The sequence below is a fragment of the Amia ocellicauda genome, chromosome 12 (genome assembly GCF_036373705.1).
Source record: "Amia ocellicauda isolate fAmiCal2 chromosome 12, fAmiCal2.hap1, whole genome shotgun sequence".
Lineage (NCBI taxonomy): Eukaryota > Metazoa > Chordata > Actinopteri > Amiiformes > Amiidae > Amia > Amia ocellicauda.
The window spans coordinates 26,839,482-26,857,416 of NC_089861.1; positions in this window are offsets into that span (position 1 = coordinate 26,839,482).

Consider the following 17,935-nt stretch of genomic DNA (forward strand, 5'->3'; position numbering starts at 1 on the left):
AAATAATTGAATGCATAAGTAATCAGCCCCTTTGCTATGTGATGAAACCAATTGTCTTTAGAAGTCATGTAATTCGTTGAATGGAGTCCACCTCTGTGCAATTAAGGTGTGTCACATGATTTCAGGTTAAATGCATCTGTCTCTGGGAGGTTCCACAGTCGGTTAGTACAATTCCTAACAAAAACTACATCATGAAGATGAAGGATCATTCAAATCAAATCCAGAATAAGGTTCTTCAAAAGCACCAATCAGGGTTAGGATATAAGAACATTTCTAAGATATTGAATATCTCACCCCGCACAGTAAAGTCCATTATTAATTAATGGAGAGAATATGGCACAACTGTGAATCTGAATAGATCAGACCATCCTCAAAAACTGAGTATCCTGGCGAGAAGGGCAGTAGTTAGAGAAACCACCAAGAGGCCTATGGCAACTCTAAAGGAGTTACAGTCTTCCACAGCTGAGCTGGGAGACACTGTGCAGACTGCTTCACAAAAGTGGCCTTTATGGGAGAAAAAAAAAATCACATCTCATCTTGGCTAGAGTTTGACAAAAGGCATGTGGGAGACTCTGAGACCAAGTGGAGGAAGATTCTTTGGTCTGATGAGACGCTAAGTGCTACGTTTGGCGCAAGCCTAACACCGCACAACATCCTGAGAACACCATCCCTACCATGAAGCATGGTGGTGGCAGAATCATGCTATGGGGATTCTTCTCTGCATCAGGGCCTGGAAACCTTGTAAAGATAGAGGGCAAAATAGATACAGCAGAGTACAGAGAAATCATTGGGAGACGATTTACCTTCCAGCAGGACAATGACCCCAAACATAAAGTCAAAGCCACACAGGAGTGACTCAAAAACAAGAAGGTTGATGTCCTGGAGTAGCCCAGTCAAAGCCCGGACCTCAATCAAATTGAGAATATGTGGAAAGGGTTGAAAATTGCTGTTCACAAAAGGTCCCTTTCCAACGTGATTGAGCTTGAGTGATTTTGCAAAGAATGGGACAATATTGCTGTGTCCAGATGTGCAAAGGGTGGTAGAGACTTATAGGCTATTACTGCTTCCAAAGGTGCCTCTACCACATATTGACTGAAGGGAAGGGCACTTGTGGCTTTCTGATTTATATTTGTAATAGTTTAGAACAATTTGCAGAGTATATATTTTTTCCACTTTCACATCATGGACATTTTCTGTGTTGATCAGTGGCAAAAACTCCCATTTAAATCCATTCTGATTTCATGTTGCAACACAATGAAATGGGGAAAAGTCCAAGGGGGGGGTGAATACTTTTGAGAGCCACTGTATGATAAAACAATTTAACAATGTATAATATAAATGTCATCCATAGTTTTCGGTGTTGTCTGCCTGTCTACAAACAGCAGTAGAAACTGAAACCTGTAGACAGAAAGAACACTAGTGAGGAATTATTAAAAAGGAACTTGTGTTACAAGGGAACTTGTGGTTTGCTTTATTTCCGGCAGTGACCACAGTGTCTCACAGGAATTCCGTTCTGGCAGCCCACTGGCTACCAGGGGCGATTCTGTGTGGAGGGCTCCTAGTCAGAATATTTCCGCAGGGTGGGTGGTGACGGTGTTTTCTCCAGTGAGGGAGGTAGGGGGCTGTTCTTTTGTGTTGCATTTGATGCTATGGATTCCGTTTAGTTGCCCCTTTGGGGGCCCCCCTTCCAGCTAGGGGCCCCAGGCAATTGCCTGGTTTGCCTACCCTGTTGTGACATCTCTGCTCGCTACCACTCAAGTAGTCCCCCGTGCAGATTCAGTGAGATCTCAGGACATACACCACAGATGCAAGCAGTCAATAACAAGTTTTATTCTAATTACTAAATGTCCACAACACGATCACAGCAGGGGCAACTAGCAGGGCATGAAGTCTGTTTGTCCCCTCAATACAATTTCCCCACAGTTAAAATTGCCTTTAATATGCTGGGCAATAAAAATACAAAAAAAAAAAAAAAATTCTAAGAAATAGAATAAACTATACTAAAATCCCAGTTAAAACTAAGCCGAAACAATACCTCGGAGTCTAACAATATAAAAACAAAGAAGGAAGGAAAGAGAATGAATAGTCTCAATGAACAGTCCAATATAAGGTGATTGCCACCAGTCACAGCAGCCCGCTTGTCCACACCGCCAGCACCGATCCAGGAGAGAGAGAGAAAATAGAACAGGCTCAGAAAGAGGACAGGCTCATTCAATGGTAAGTGCTGCAAATCGTGGATGGTATTAAGCACGTCCCTCTCACCTTCTCACGGTGCACTTCCCTCTATATTCTGCTTGGTCCGGAGCCCAAGGTGCCGTCTGCCGCCGAGGAACTGGAAGCCACCGAGCCTACAAGGTAATTCCTTGGTACATGCAACCACATATACGGTTGTTTCAAACATCTCTCGCCAATTATAATCCATTATATTCCTTTTGTCGCTCTAGAGACACAGCCTTCAGCAGCTAATGTCCCTCCAGATCCGCTCTGACCCATGGAGAGTCGATTCCCACCGGCTGGCACCCTCATAGCCGGTAAACAATCCCCCATAGCTCGTCCTGCAGTCACCGTCCCTGCTGGCTTTCAAAGCTGCCTGTGTCTTCTCCTCACCACTCCTCCATTGTACCCTTTGTTCTGGTCAGGGCAGTCTTTTATCTAATGCTTAGTGTCAACAGCTGTAGTGGCTGTGAGTGAAGGTGGGGCGTTGCTCAGTGAAGCAGGTGTGCTGCATTAGTTGTTGTTATGTAGTTATGAGTCCCATGTGCTCATAATTAAGTGAATCTTCCATTCTGAAGCAGTGTTGCAGTCTCATTTACAGTTTAAAGGCCACTACATTTCTCTATCAAAACAATCGTCCATCTTCCTACTTTTTTTTTTTTTTTTTTTACATTGTTGTAAGGTACCACAGAAAAAACAAAGGCCACTCCAGAGGAAAACACTACAAGAACCCAGAGGAGATCTACCTCAGGACCGGCAGAGACCACCTTCTGTTCATCTGCCTTTCTTAGGCGAGACATTGACACTGTTCATAAGGAAACTGAAGACACTGAAGTGGAGAAGCATATGTTTAGATCTGGCAGAAACACTCAGTTTGTTTACTTGATAACCACAAGACCCACTTCCTTTATTTGTCATTGAGTCAGAAAATACAAAATACTTCACATTTCCATATACTGCACATTTTCATATTTCTTGGATATCAGACATACAAATCAACTCTCAGTATAACTCAGTGCTACAGTAAGATATAAGGGTGATATAAAGCTCAGACCCTTCCTTCCTTCTGCTCGGACTGAAAGCGGATGTCACACATATTGCACATTGTAGAGTGATGCTCAGACAGACTCCAAGGACACAAGTGGCTCTTCTGTCTGCTGTGGCTCTTTGCAATACATTATACTGCATGAGTGTATTGTGTTCCCTGTTTACTGAGATTAGGGCTACATTATAGTATATACTCATTGCTCTTGGTAAAGGGTTTGTGTGAAACTTGTATATTTAAAGACAACTGTAAGTTGCCAAGGTTAAAGTCATCTGCTAAGTAATCAATAGATTAAAAAGAAGAAGAAGAGAAAGAAAAAGCATTACGATGACGTAGTTCAATTAGATGCAATATAAAAGTTTCAAACGTACATTTCCCCAGATGCTTTAAGAATCTGCAATTTTAAAAGCTTAATAGTTGCCTTCATACTGTATATATCTATATATTAATGTATAGCACTTTGAAACTGTAGTAAATGAAACTTACAGGGCCATATTTAGAATGTTTGGAGGGGGGGGGTTGAAGAGTGAGCAAGAGCACGGAGTTAATTCCTGGGGTCAGTGGTTAGCCCCACATGGGTACATGCGGGGTGCCGTGATTGGGGGAGCCAGTCATGGGGAACAAGGTTATAAATAGTTTACAATGGTAGTGTAGGAGTGTTGCTCCAGTTACCTGCCTGTTCCATGAAGTCTGCTGTGTTGAACACGACTACCTCCTGATATTGTGGATTAGAGCCGAACCCACGTAGCAACTAGCACAGAATGCTACATTATATTTGTGCTGCTTTTTTCAGTTTTTACAGTATAGTGGCTGAAAGGTGATAAAAAATAGTTTTTTCATGCGTTCCCATGAAGTTAATTTCTTGAAGACTCGTTGTACAAACATTGTGCTATTTCAATATATTAAAAAAAATACACATACATATATAGTGTTTGTTTAAACGGACTTTGTTATAATATATTCCGGTGTTTGATTGCAATTTCCCTTTGAGTTCTGTCCATGTTCAATGCGGATTTCATAGGGTCCTGCTATTAGTCCACAGTACTGTTGCTCTTGGGTATTGTTGAGCACTGATTTGACTGCATGCCCAAAGTATTAGAAGAAAAGGACTTACGAATCCAGTTGTAGGCAGAATCATGCTAACATGTCTAGCTCAGGTGCCAAGGATTTCATGAAATAACTAAATTTGTTTAGTCAAAGTGGCATCTCCTACCACCAGACACTGTCACACACTCCTTTCAATGGGCTTTTACACTTCTCAAATCTGGACTTACCTCTGTAACTCTGTCCCGTTGTGAAGCACAGAAGTCACATTGAAATGCACATCTCCCAATCGAGGGCACATGCCATACCACCAAAATACACAACGAGAACAAACATGCCACCCCTTCTCTGTGACTGGGGTTACAGGATTACCTCCATAGAAGAGAGACATACACTGTCGCACAGCCAGAAAGACAACATATACGCTATAGACAGGTGTGCATATTTACATATTCATCACAGGCTGCATGGTGGGGAAGAGGTTAGGGGTCTGATAAGGTTACAATACTGTCCAAACAGGATGTGCTATAACATGGACTGGCGTGAGGAAAGCTAGCAGATCTTCACATGGCTAATATGTTTTTGTATTCCTTGTAGTTTTCACCAATATATATTTCACTGCTGTTTTAGGAGAGTGGAGATGAGAAGTAACAGAACAGAAAACATTATTTTTTAAGGATACTTAACCAAAGGTAATATATATATATAATACATATATATAGCAGATATATTCTGTATTTGTGTGCGAGAAAAGGAGAAAAAATATAGAGAAAGAGAAACACAGAAATTGTCACTTACTGGGTAAATCCATCAAAAAAAAAAACCAATCCTCACCAAGGCCCATGACTGCTTAAACCTGGATGACAGGTCCCTGGAGAGGCTGGGAATGCGGGTTGGCCGGCCTGTGAAGGAGCTCAAGGCAGTGTGGACCTCGGAGCTGTAAGTGGAGGTCAGCAAGGACATGGTCAAGAAGAAGCTTTCCGCCACCGAGAAGGAAAAGGGTCTGCGAAATCCGCCACCAAGTCTTTTACCACAATGTACTTAATGTTGACAACTTCACTGGATGAGCTTGAGGAAGATGCAGTCAAAATGCTGCAAGAAGTCTTTGGAGAGAAAGACTAGGATCCCTGCTTTAACTGTAGACTGTTCTAAGGCAGCGGTTCCCAAACTTTCTGGGTGGCGCCCCCCCAAAAACATTTGGGTCACAGCTCGTGCCCCCCCATGTCCCACACGTTCATATTTATATTACCATTTATTTCTTTGAAAGGCCTAACTCTTAACAAGGATGAATACACTTTAAAACATGTTTACATTTCTCATTTCACAACTTTATTTGGCCATTTACATTGAAATCTCTCTATGCATGAACCTATTCTTACTCCATCTAGTACGGATGAGCCTGAATCAACATAGTTACAGAAGATACAGTAACAACAGCTTTACCAGTTATTTAATATATAGGATATATATTATTTATTAAGTATGAGACCAAATAATCAAAAATTCAACTATTCATTAAAGATGGCCACTATCGACAAGTGGATATAATAATGTTTATTTTATTTTAAAGCCTATGGGTCAATTGCAATGAACTGAAAGCAACATACTAACTGGAGTTCAGTACGCAGCTCCGTACTAAACTAGTCTGCAAGTTTAATACCCATTGCAATGAACTTGGTGGCTGAAGTTCCTCTCCAGCTGTGGAATAAAAAGGTTTCAATTGCAATGAGCCCTAAAATCACTGCTGCTGTCCTCTAGAGGAGACTAAGTACGGGACTAATTTAGTCCTACTCCTGCTACCGACTAACTATAGATAGTAAGTAGTAATACAGGGTGCTTTAGGGCAAGGGGGGGCTCCTTCCTATAAGGCGTGTACTGCGTCACTGAATAATTAGCATATTGTAGTTGACAGGACCCTGTAGGAATGTACAGGGTGGTCTTCAATCTTCAAAAAGAGTTCAATTTAAGCCAGACTGATTCTGATAGTAAAATAGCTATTTTTCTTTATACGAGTGAAGCGCCAAAAGAAATCTATTTATGCCCTCCCGATTCTTTAGTAAAATAGATATTTGTCCCTATGCGAGTGCTGCGAGGCTGTCTCTTGAACATGGCCAAAGGGGTTACCACTTTCAAATTGACAAGAGTTATGTTGGTCTGGAGCTTTTTGAGCTAGGGGGATGGTGAGGAGATGTCTACGCCTTTTGTAACCTCGGGTCACTGAAGAATTAGTATATTTGTGGGAGGAGTTGACAGGGCACTGAAGAAATGCCGTACAGGAGGGCAGAGTTTCATTGCATTTATTGATGTTGAATTTGAGAACAAGGGTCTGGTTACATTTCAGGTGATGTTCCAGGGCCCCTTTAGAGCAGAATGTGTCGACAGATATCACTCTGTAGAATCAGTGAGGGCTGTGGGTAGTTTAAGAGGAACAAGTCATTTTCCCCAAACAGATTGTATTAGGAACGTCCCAAGACTCAGATATAAAGTATAACATTTTACAATAATTAGAAATAACATATATAAAGAATGAAAAATTAATCAGGTTCCTAAGGGAGAAAAAAAAAGACATAAAATAATAATAATATGAAAGAAAGAAAGAGCAAAATAATGAAAAGAGAACATCTATGAAATAAGTATTTTCTTCACACAGAGCTACTTGTAATGTCTAAAGATCGACTGTTTTAGAAGCAGTCTTCTCACCAAGACGCTGTGTAAAACATATATGCCCAGATCCCATATGGAAATGAAATATATTGAAATATATTTTACAAAATGTGGAAACATCATGCAATATAAATGTAAAATATATTAAGTTCAATATACATTTTCCTAAATTATATCTAAAATGCATTTGAGAATATATTTCACCAAATGGATTTGTAATTTTTACAAAATATATTTCACAAAATATATGATTTCCAAATTCAATAAAACATAATTAACACTGCATTGAAGTGAAATGCCTGAATCTCAAACTCAGTTATTGGAGGTATGTATTGTCTACTAGCCATTGTCTAATTTGACTGGACAAAGTTGGGTCCTAAGTGGGTAGTAGCTGGTTAGGCTGGGCTCAGCTGGGCTTGAGCTTTAGACAGGGGTTGCCAATATCTGCAACTCTACAGACCTGTATCTAACTCCGTCCAATAAATGAACTGGAATCTTCAGTGCGGCTCAATTTGAAATAATGAAATACATATTAAACTAAATTAGTGAATAATGCTTTTAAAAATTAAGGTTGCCAAAACTTCAGTCTCAGCTGTATATATACCAGTATACATTTTTTTTTTTTTTTTTACATTAATACAAAAATGTATTCCTAATATATGACCTGTAGCGATCTACGCATTTATCCATCTGTTAATCTGTTAATGAGTTTGAGCCGTACAGGCTCCGCGCTGACGTCATATGCTCTGCTGTCAATCACGTTTGAAACCCTTGATATTCGGAGCTGATTGGAGGAGGGAGGAGGGGAGAAGGTTTGAAGGAGTCCAGCGGGAAGAGGCAGATTTAGATAAATGTTGCGAACGGACCGTTTTACTTTTTGCTTTATGTCGGTTATGTGAAATGTTTTCCTGAGCGTTAAGAACTAAATTAAGAGATTTCAGACGGACAAGGATGAAAGACTTGTTGCTGGTGTGTTTTTGGGGGTTGAGTCGCGGCGCCAGTGTGTGTTTTGAGTTTAAACCAGGCGATCAGGACCAGAGTTTCCACTGAAACCAGAGCAAGAGCCGATGGAGACTTCAGACAGGTATGAGACATGAAATCCTCTATTTTCTAGGTGTGTGTAACTCGGAACTATTTTTGTTTTGCGCTTATAGTTATTCTAAGGATATGGAAGTTGTATAGGTGATCAATCGTTCAAAAACTGATATATTCTGATGAAGATGGTATGTCTATCAAACATTAGTAGTAGTATTATCTCTTTGTTTTCATCCCTAGTGATTTTTCTGTGAACCAAATCCAGGTAAAAATGCATAGTTTTGACTTGTCTAGTGCAAGTGTCAATACTTGATTTGTGTAAACATCACATACATTATTTTGTATTCACCCCGCCATTGATGATAATGTTAATAAATTAGTAAGTAGAGAATTAAATTATTTATTTTCACAGATGCAACCAAATAAATGTGCGGGCACTAAACAAGGGGACATCAGGAAGACTCAACGGAATATTCAACGAGCTTCGTCTCCGCTGATGGAGAGGAGGACACAGCCCTTCATCTGACACTGTATTTCAGTGTTAATTGAGCTTCATTACCCGCTGATGAAGAGGAGGACACAGCCCTTCACCTACACTGTATTTCAGTGTTAATGGCCCCGTGGTGGAGGCGCTCATGGGCCGCTTTTATACAGTCGCATGTGTTTATAGTCTCCACTGGATGTGCGCGTCTAGAAGTCCTCTGTCTATTGCGACAATTCATTCACCTTCTACAAGTATACATGGTTTTATATTATTATTGCTCGTTTTATTGTTAGTTGTACTTGGTGTAGTTTTTTAGCAAAAGATATACAGTGCTGTGAGATGATATGTTCAGAAAACAGTGCTGAATACATCTAAGAAGCAATCACTATGAATGCCTAGACAGTTAGACCTAAACCAAAGGGGATCTGGAATAGCAGCTCATTCTAGATTTTAAACCATGACCGTCTTAAGTAAAATTATGTATTGCTGAATTATAAGGATGCATTGATCTTTAATTCCTTGCTTCCACTGTGCAAAGGCCTGTTTTAAACCTATCCATCTGTATCTTATTAAGCAGACTGACTTTGCTACACTTACATTTTGCTGAGGTAAGCCTATGCCATAAGTATAGAAAAGTGACAAATAATAGTTGTTTGTATGCATTTTTAAGATTTTAGTTGGTGGGCCAAAAACAATTGTCTTTAATGGCGCTATTTCAAAACAAAAACCTACATGCACAAATAAAGGGGTTTGGGGCTCCCAAGGGAATTATCTGGTAAAAGCACCCACTTGATTATTTTGTGTTTAAGTTTTGGACTGGACTGATGACTTCAGAAATCTCTCTCTCTTGTTCTTAAATATATATTTTTAATTTCCATTTAATAGCTGGTGCTGAATACAGCCAATGATGGATCCTAGCATAAACTTGATCGTCCTTGCTGAGTGTATTAAAACACCATTCGATTTCTCTGGTCTAATTATAATTGTATCTATTTCTTGAGTGCATTGCGGCTAACTGCTGTTCTTGTCTGCTGACTGTTTGTTACTTGTGTGTAATTGCCTCCCTGCCCTCCTCACAGTATGAGTACAGAACCATCATAGCCTCCCCTGACAGCAGTGGCACTTAAAAAGTCTGGTTTCCAGGCAGAGACGGAGGCTTGCATTACAACCCTGCATGTGCATTAAAGTCCCCTTTCACGATGCTACAAAGTGCAGGGAGAATACTAAAATGTGATTACTCTCGAGTGAAACGTAGCCATGCAGCTTACTACTTTTGGTACAGGAAGTCAGGAGCCCCCAGTCTGGATCTGAGCCAACTGGATCTGAGCCAACCAGATCTGCAAGCCCAGTTATAACAATGGAAGAGAAATAAAGGCATTTCTAGGTTTTGCCCACTAGATGTCAACGTTTCACAAATTTGAATTCCAGAATTGTGCACCTGTCTTTGCAACACCAGAATTGCTGTCATACGTAGATAAATCACAATTTAAAACCTGTTTTAACTTAAGAAAAACAACAAAGCAAGGTAACATGAACCCAAAAGAAGGATATGAATCAGTATGCATACCCCCTGCTGACATGTATTTCTGTTAAAGAAAAGATTAGGCTTTTATTGTATTCCTCACGAATATAGAACAGGAGACCAAGTACTGCTCAATGTAGTAATATACAGTGAGGGAAAAAAGTATTTGATCCCTTGCTGATTTTGTACATTTGCCCACTGAAAAAGAAATGATCAGTCTATATTTTTAATGGTAGGTGTATTTTAACATTGAGAGACAGAATAACAACAAAAAAATCTAGAAAAACGCATTTCAAAAAAGTTATAAATTGATTTGCATGTTAATGAGGGAAATAAGTATTTGACCCCTTCGACTTAGTACTTGGTGGCAAAACCCTTGTTGGCAATCACAGAGGTCAGACGTTTCTTGTAGTTGGCCACCAGGTTTGCACACATCTCAGGAGGGATTTTGTCCCACTCCTCTTTGCAGATCCTCTCCAAGTCATTAAGGTTTCGTGGCTGATGTTTGGCAAGTCGAACCTTCAGCTCCCTCCACAGATTTTCTATGGGATTAAGGTCTGGAGACTGGCTAGGCCACTCCAGGACCTTAATGTGCTTCTTCTTGAGGTGTATTTTAACAGTGAGAGACAGAATAACACCAAAAAATTCCAGAAAAACGCATTTCAAAAAAGTTACAAATTGATTTGCATGTTAATGAGGGAAATAAGTATGTGATCCCCTACCAATTAGCAAGATTTCTGGCTCCCAGGTGTCTTTTATACAGGTAACGAGCTGAGATTAGGAGCACTCTCTTAAAGGGACTGCTCCTAATCTCAGCTCGTTACCTGTATAAAAGACACCTGTCCACAGAAGCAAATCAATCAATCAGATTCCAAACTCTCCACCATGGCCAAGACCAAAGAGCTGTCCAAGGATGTCAGGGACAAGATTGTAGACCTACACAAGGCTGGAATGGGCTACAAGACCAATCGCCAAGCAGCTTGGTGAGAAGGTGACAACAGTTGGTGCGATTATTCGCAAATGGAAGAAACACAAAATAACTGTCAGTCTCCTTCGGTCTGGGGCTCCATGCAAGATCTCACCTCGTGGAGTTTCAGTGATCATGAGAACGGTGAGGAATCAGCCCAGAACTACGCGGGAGGATCTTGTTAATGATCTCAAGGCAGCTGGGACCATAGTCACCAAGAAAACAATTGGTAACACACTACGCCGTGAAGGACTGAAATCCTGCAGTGCCCACAAGGTCCCCCTGCTCAAGAAAGCACATGTACAGGCCCATCTGAAGTTTGCCAATGAACATCTGAATGATTCAGAGGAGACCTGGGTGAAAGTGTTGTGGTCAGATGAGACCAAAATCAAGCTCTTTGGCATCAACTCAACTCGCCGTGTTTGGAGGAGGAGGAATGACCCCAAGAACACCATCCCCACCGTCAAACATGGAGGTGGAAACATTATGCTTTGGGGGTGTTTTTCTGCTAAGGGGACAGGACAACTGCACCGCATCAAAGGGACAATGGATGGGGCCATGTACCTTCAAATCTTGGGTGAGAACCTCCTTCCCTCAGCCAGGGCATTGAAAATGGGTCGTGGATGGGTATTCCAGCATGACAAGGACCCAAAACACACAGCCAAGGCAACAAAGGAGTGGCTCAAGAAGAAGCACATTAAGGTCCTGGAGTGTCCTAGCCAGCCTCCAGACCTTAATCCCATAGAAAATCTGTGGAGGGAGCTGAAGATTCAAGTTGCCAAACGTCAGCTTCGAAACCTTAATGACTTGGAGAGGATCTGCAAAGAGGAGTGGGACAAAATCCCTCCTGAGATGTGTGCAAAACTGGTGGCCAACTACAAGAAACGTCTGACCTCTGTGATTGCCAACAAGGGTTTTGCCACCAAGTACTAAGTCAAAGGGGTCAAATACTTATTTCCCTTATTAACATGCAAATCAATTTATAACTTTTTTGAAATGCGTTTTTCTGGATTTTTTTGCTGTTATTCTGTCTCTCACTGTTAAAATACACCTACCATTAAAATTATAGACTGATCATTTCTTTTTCAGTGGGCAAACATACAAAAACAGCAGGGGATCAAATACTTTTTTTCCCCCTCACTGTATCTGCTTTATCTATCTATCTATCTGTAAGCATTTATGATCTAATGTTTGTTTGAATGAATGCACACTGTAACTGATTACAAATTCAACTCAGATTTAAATAATTTATTTTGAGATTTTTACATGCCCCTGTAATGCAATGTAATCCTTTTGAAATGGAAACACATACAGTAGTCAACTTGGGATTAGGATACACTAACACGTAGTCAAATTACACATTATTATCATACCTTCTCAGTACATATTTTAGTCTTTTTGCTGTCCGTCTTTGACCAGCAATTTAAAATAGTCTGCTGGGCAGCGCTTCTTTTCAATTTTAGAGCTGCTACCTGTGCTCCCCAATCTTCAGTCAAAGCGCTCAGCTGTGTTGAGGAAAGCGCGGACGTTTGCGAAGGAAAATTGTGTGTTACCAATTTGTGCAATAGAGGGGGACTTAAGTATTTTTGTCTGATTTATTATGACAAACTCACATTCAATTAGGAACAAAAATATTGCTACAAAATAAATAAATTCTAGATATTTTTTATGTGATCATGATACAAATATTGGGGGTGGGGGTTGTAATTAATAGATTTGAATATTGGGGGGGTTACCTCCCCCCCATCCCCCCCACAAACTACACCCCTGATGTCTGATATCCAAGAAATATGGAAATGTGCAGTATATGGATTTTATGAAGTATTTTGTATTTTTTGACAAAATGATGGGACCCTCAACCTAATATTTTGTTGCACAACCAATCACAGGCAATCACTGCAAATCAAACATTTTCTGTAGCTCTCAATGAGTCTTCTGCACCTGTTAACAGGTAGTTGGGCCCACTCTTCCTGAGCAAACTGCTCCAGCTGTCTCAGGTTTGATGGGTGCCTTCTCCAGACTGCAAGTTTCAGCTCTTTCCATAGATGTTCAATGGATTCAGATCAGAACTCATTGAAGGCCACTTGTTCTTATCCATTCTTGGGTGCTTTTAGCTGTGTGTTTTGGGTCATTATCCTGTTGGAGGACCCATGACCTCTTACTGAGACAGAGCTTTCTGACACTGGGCAGTACGTTTCGCACCAGAATGCCTTAATAGTCTTGATTTCATTGTGCCCTGCACAGATTTAGGGCACCCTGTGCCAGGCGCAGCAAAGCAGCCCCAAAACATAACCAAGCCTCCTCCAAGTATGATGTTCTATTCTTTGAAAGCTTCATTTTTTCATCTGCGAACATAGGGCTGATGTGCCAGACAGCTCCAGTTTTGACTCATCTGTCCAAAGGACATTCTCCCAGAGGACTGTGGCTTGTCAATATGCATTTTACCAACTTAAAAATCTGCCTTTTTTTTTTTTTTTTTTTCCCCAAAAGTCCTTCTGGGAGGCCACTTTTGCTCACAAGGCGATGGATGATGCGATCATAAACTAATGTACCTTCACCTTGGAGTACAGCTTGTATCTCTGTTATCCTTGGTTCTTTTTCTGCCATTCACACTATCCTTCTGTTCAGTCTGGGGTTGGTTACAGTTCCATGGACCTTGAACATCTTAATATTTGCAACATCAAGCTGCTTGGAGATGGTCTTGTAGCCTATACCTTTACCATGCTTGTCTATTTTCTCCTCAGACAACTCTCTCCTTTGCTTTCTCTGGTCCATGTTCAGTGTGGTGCACACAACGATACCAAATAGCACAGTGACTACTTTCCTCCATTTAAATAGGTTGAATGAGTGATTACAAGATTGGCGACATGTGATATTAATTAAATAAACTAATTAGTTTGGAATATCACTATAATCCAATTATTTATGATCTTTTCTAAGGGGTACCAACAAATGTGTCCAGGCCATTTTAGAATATCTTTGTAGAATGAGCAATAATTAATCTCTTTTCACAGCTTGTTTGCTTTATTCTATGACATACCAAAGGCATGCAAGTATACATGATGCAATAGCTTTTAATTTCATCACTTTTCAAGAGGAATTAAACACTATTTCAATTAGCTGTAAGGTACCAAAAAAATGGAGCACGTCTATATATATATACACTCACCTAAAGGATTATTAGGAACACCATATTAATACTGTGTTTCACCCCCTTTCGCCTTCAGAACTGCCTTAATTCTACGTGGCATTGATTCAACAAGGTGCTGAAAGCATTCTTTAGAAATGTTGGCCCATATTGATAGGATAGCATCTTGCAGTTGATGGAGATTTGTGGGATGCACATCCAGGGCACGAAGCTCCCGTTCCACCACATCCCAAAGATGCTCTATTGGGTTGAGATCTGGTGACTGTGGGGGCCAGTTTAGTACAGGTGAACTAATTGTCATGTTCAAGAAACCAATTTGAAATGATTCGACCTTTGTGACATGGTGCATTATCCTGCTGGAAGTAGCCATCAGAGGATGGGTACATGGTGGTCATAAAGGGATGGACGTGGTCAGAAACAATGCTCAGGTAGGCCGTGGCATTTAAACGATGCCCAGTTGGCACTAAGGGGCCTAAAGTGTGCCAAGAAAACATCCCCCACACCATTACACCACCACCACCAGCCTGCACAGTGTAAACAAGGCATGATGGATCCATGTTCTCATTCTGTTTACGCCAAATTCTGACTCTACCATCTGAATGTCTCAACAGAAATCGAGACTTATCAGACCAGGCAACATTTTTCCAGTCTTCAACTGTCCAATTTTGGTGAGCTTGTGCAAATTGTAGCCTCTTTTTCCTATTTGTAGTGGAGATGAGTGGTACCCGGTGGGGTCTTCTGCTGTTGTAGCCCAAGGTTGTACGTGTTGTGGCTTCACAAATGCTTTGCTGCATACCTCGGTTGTAACGAGTGGTTATTTCAGTCAAAGTTGCTCTTCTATCAGCTTGAATCAGTCGGCCCATTCTCCTCTGACCTCTAGCATCAACAAGGCATTTTCGCCCACAGGACTGCCGCATACTGGATGTTTTTCCCTTTTCACACCATTCTTTGTAAACCCTAGAAATGGTTGTGCGAGAAAATCCCAGTAACTGAGCAGATTGTGAAATACTCAGACCGGCCCGTCTGGCACCAACAACCATGCCACGCTCAAAATTGCTGAAATCACCTTTCTTTCCCATTCAGACATTCAGTTTGGAGTTCAGGAGATTGTCTTGACCAGGACCACACCCCTAAATGCATTGAAGCAACTGCCATGCGATTGGTTGGTTAGATAATTGCATTAATGAGAAATTGAACAGGTGTTCCTAATAATCCTTTAGGTGAGTGTATATATATATATATACATATATATATATTCTTTGGTAATCTTGGACTTGTAGGGGCTGTTATGTTAAGCACAAGAACTGCAGTGTGTGTGTGTGTGTGTGTGTGTGTGTGTGTGTGTGTGTGTGTGTGTCAGTGTGTCAGTGTGTCAGTGAGTTCTCTGTCAGGGGGACAGATTGTTTGGGTTGTGGATTGTGTGAGTGTGGAATTATGGCGGCTTCTCGGGTCAAACATCAGCCCCATGTGGGAAAAGAGGGGGAGCCATGACTAGGCAGAGGGGATTATGGGGGCAAGGGTATATAGAGATGCCCCAGTAAGACTGAGAGAAGCTAGGAGACAGTAGTGCTGTATCTGTTGAATGAACCCTGACTCTTCTAATACATTTGTATTTATTTCTGAGGACAGATTGCTATGGGTACTGGGAGCCTGATCTATTGGAGAACTGCTCTGTAGCGAGTCTGTGGTTTCGTGAGGTGATTGTCTTGAAGTCCAACTTCTGAGAAACCTTTGTATTTTATCATGATCATGATTATCATTTGTCATATGCAGCTTTTCTGTACACAGTTTAGGAGACTACCTGAGGAAACCGATGAAGAGCAGGATGAGTGAAAATAAGCATGAAACCAATGTGGTCAGAGGCCTCAGTTTTGATAACTTTCAGTTTAGAAAGGAAGTGAGGCTGATTTGAGACCGAATTCTTAGAAATGTATAAAACACCCAATAATATTGTTGTGATTGTATACTGGCTCTAGAGTAACAAAAGGAATAAAAGGATTATAATTGGTGAGAGATGTTTGAAACAACAGTATATGTGGTTGCATGTACCAAGGAATTGCCTTGTAGGCTCTGTGGCATCCAGTTCCTTGGGCTCCGGACCAAGCAGAATATAGAGAGAAGCGCACAGTGAAATGGTGAGAGGGACCTGATTAATACTATCCGCGATTTGCAGCACTTGCCATTGAGCGAGCCTGTCCTCTTTCTGTGCCTGTTCTATTCTTTCTCTCTCCCTCTTTCCTATATCGGCACTGGTGGTGTGAACGAGTGGGCTGCTTGGAGGAGTGTCCTTTGTGAGGATCTTCATTTCCAGCCTGGGATGGGAGCCGGGTTCTGAGCCAGGTTGTGACTCATGTAGGACTGTGCATTGGGACTATTCTTTCTTTCCTTCCTTCTTTGTTTTATATTGGTAGTAAACTCCAGGGTATTGTTTCGGCTTGGTTTTAACCGGGATTTTAGTATAGTTTATTCTATTTGTTTTTTTGTATTTTTATTGCCCAGTGTATTAAAGGCAATTTTTAACTGTGGTGAAATTGTATTGAGGGGACAAACAGACTTCATGCCCTGCTAGTTGCCCCTGCTGTGATCACGTTGTGGACGTTTAGTAATTAGAATAAAACTTGTTATTGACTGCTTGCCTCTGTGGTGTATGTCCTGAGATCTCACTGAATCTGCATGGGGGACTACTTCAGTGGTAGCGAGCAGAGATGTCACAATGGGGTAGGCAAACCAGGCCATTGCCTGGGGCCCCTAGCTGGAAGGGGGCCTCAAAAAAGACCAAAAATGGGGCCCCCAAGGGGCAACTAAATGGAATCCATAGCATCGACCACAACACAAAAGAACAGCCCCCCCTCACTGGAGAAAACACTGTCACCACCCACCCTGCAGAAATATTTTGCCTAGGACCCCTACACACTCTAGAATTGCCCCTAGTAGCGAGTCCCCACCATGTGTAATTAAAGTGGGGTGGAGACACAGTGGTCACTGACACTCGTGATATTAACACAGAAATAAAGCAAACCATACATTCCATTGTAACACAAGTTCCTTTTTAATTAATTCCTCACTAGTGTTCTTTCTGTCTACAGGTTTCAGTTTCTACTGCGTTTTGTAGACAGATGACACCGACTGTAAAATTATGGATGACATTTATATTATACATTGTTAAATTGTTTTATCATACAGTGGCTCTCAAAACTCAACCCCCTTGGACTTTTCCCCATTCCATTGTGTTGCAACATGAAATCAGAATGGATTTAAATGGGAGTTTTTGCCACTGATCAACACAGAAAATGTCCATGATGTGAAAGTGAAAAAATATATACTCTACAAATTGTTCTAAACTATTACAAATATAAATCAGAAAACCACAAGTGCCCTTCCCTTCAGTCAATATTTGGTAGAGGCACCTTTGGAAGCAGTAATAGCCTATAAGTCCCTACCACCCTTCGCACATCTGGACACAGCAATATTGTCCCATTCTTTGCAAAATTACTCAAGCTCAATCACGTTGGAAAGGGACCTTTTGTGAACAGCAATTTTCAACTCTTTCCACATATTCTCAATTTGATTGAGGTCCGGGCTTTGACTGGGCTACTCCAGGACATCAACCTTCTTGTTTTTGAGTCACTCCTGTGTGGCTTTGACTTTATGTTTGGGGTCATTGTCCTGCTGGAAGGTAAATCTTCTCCCAATGATTTCTCTGTACTCTGCTGTATCTATTTTTCCCTCTATCTTTACAAAGTTTCCAGGCCCTGATGCAGAGAATCTTCCTCCACTTGGTCTCAGAGTCTCCCACATGCCTTTTGTCAAAC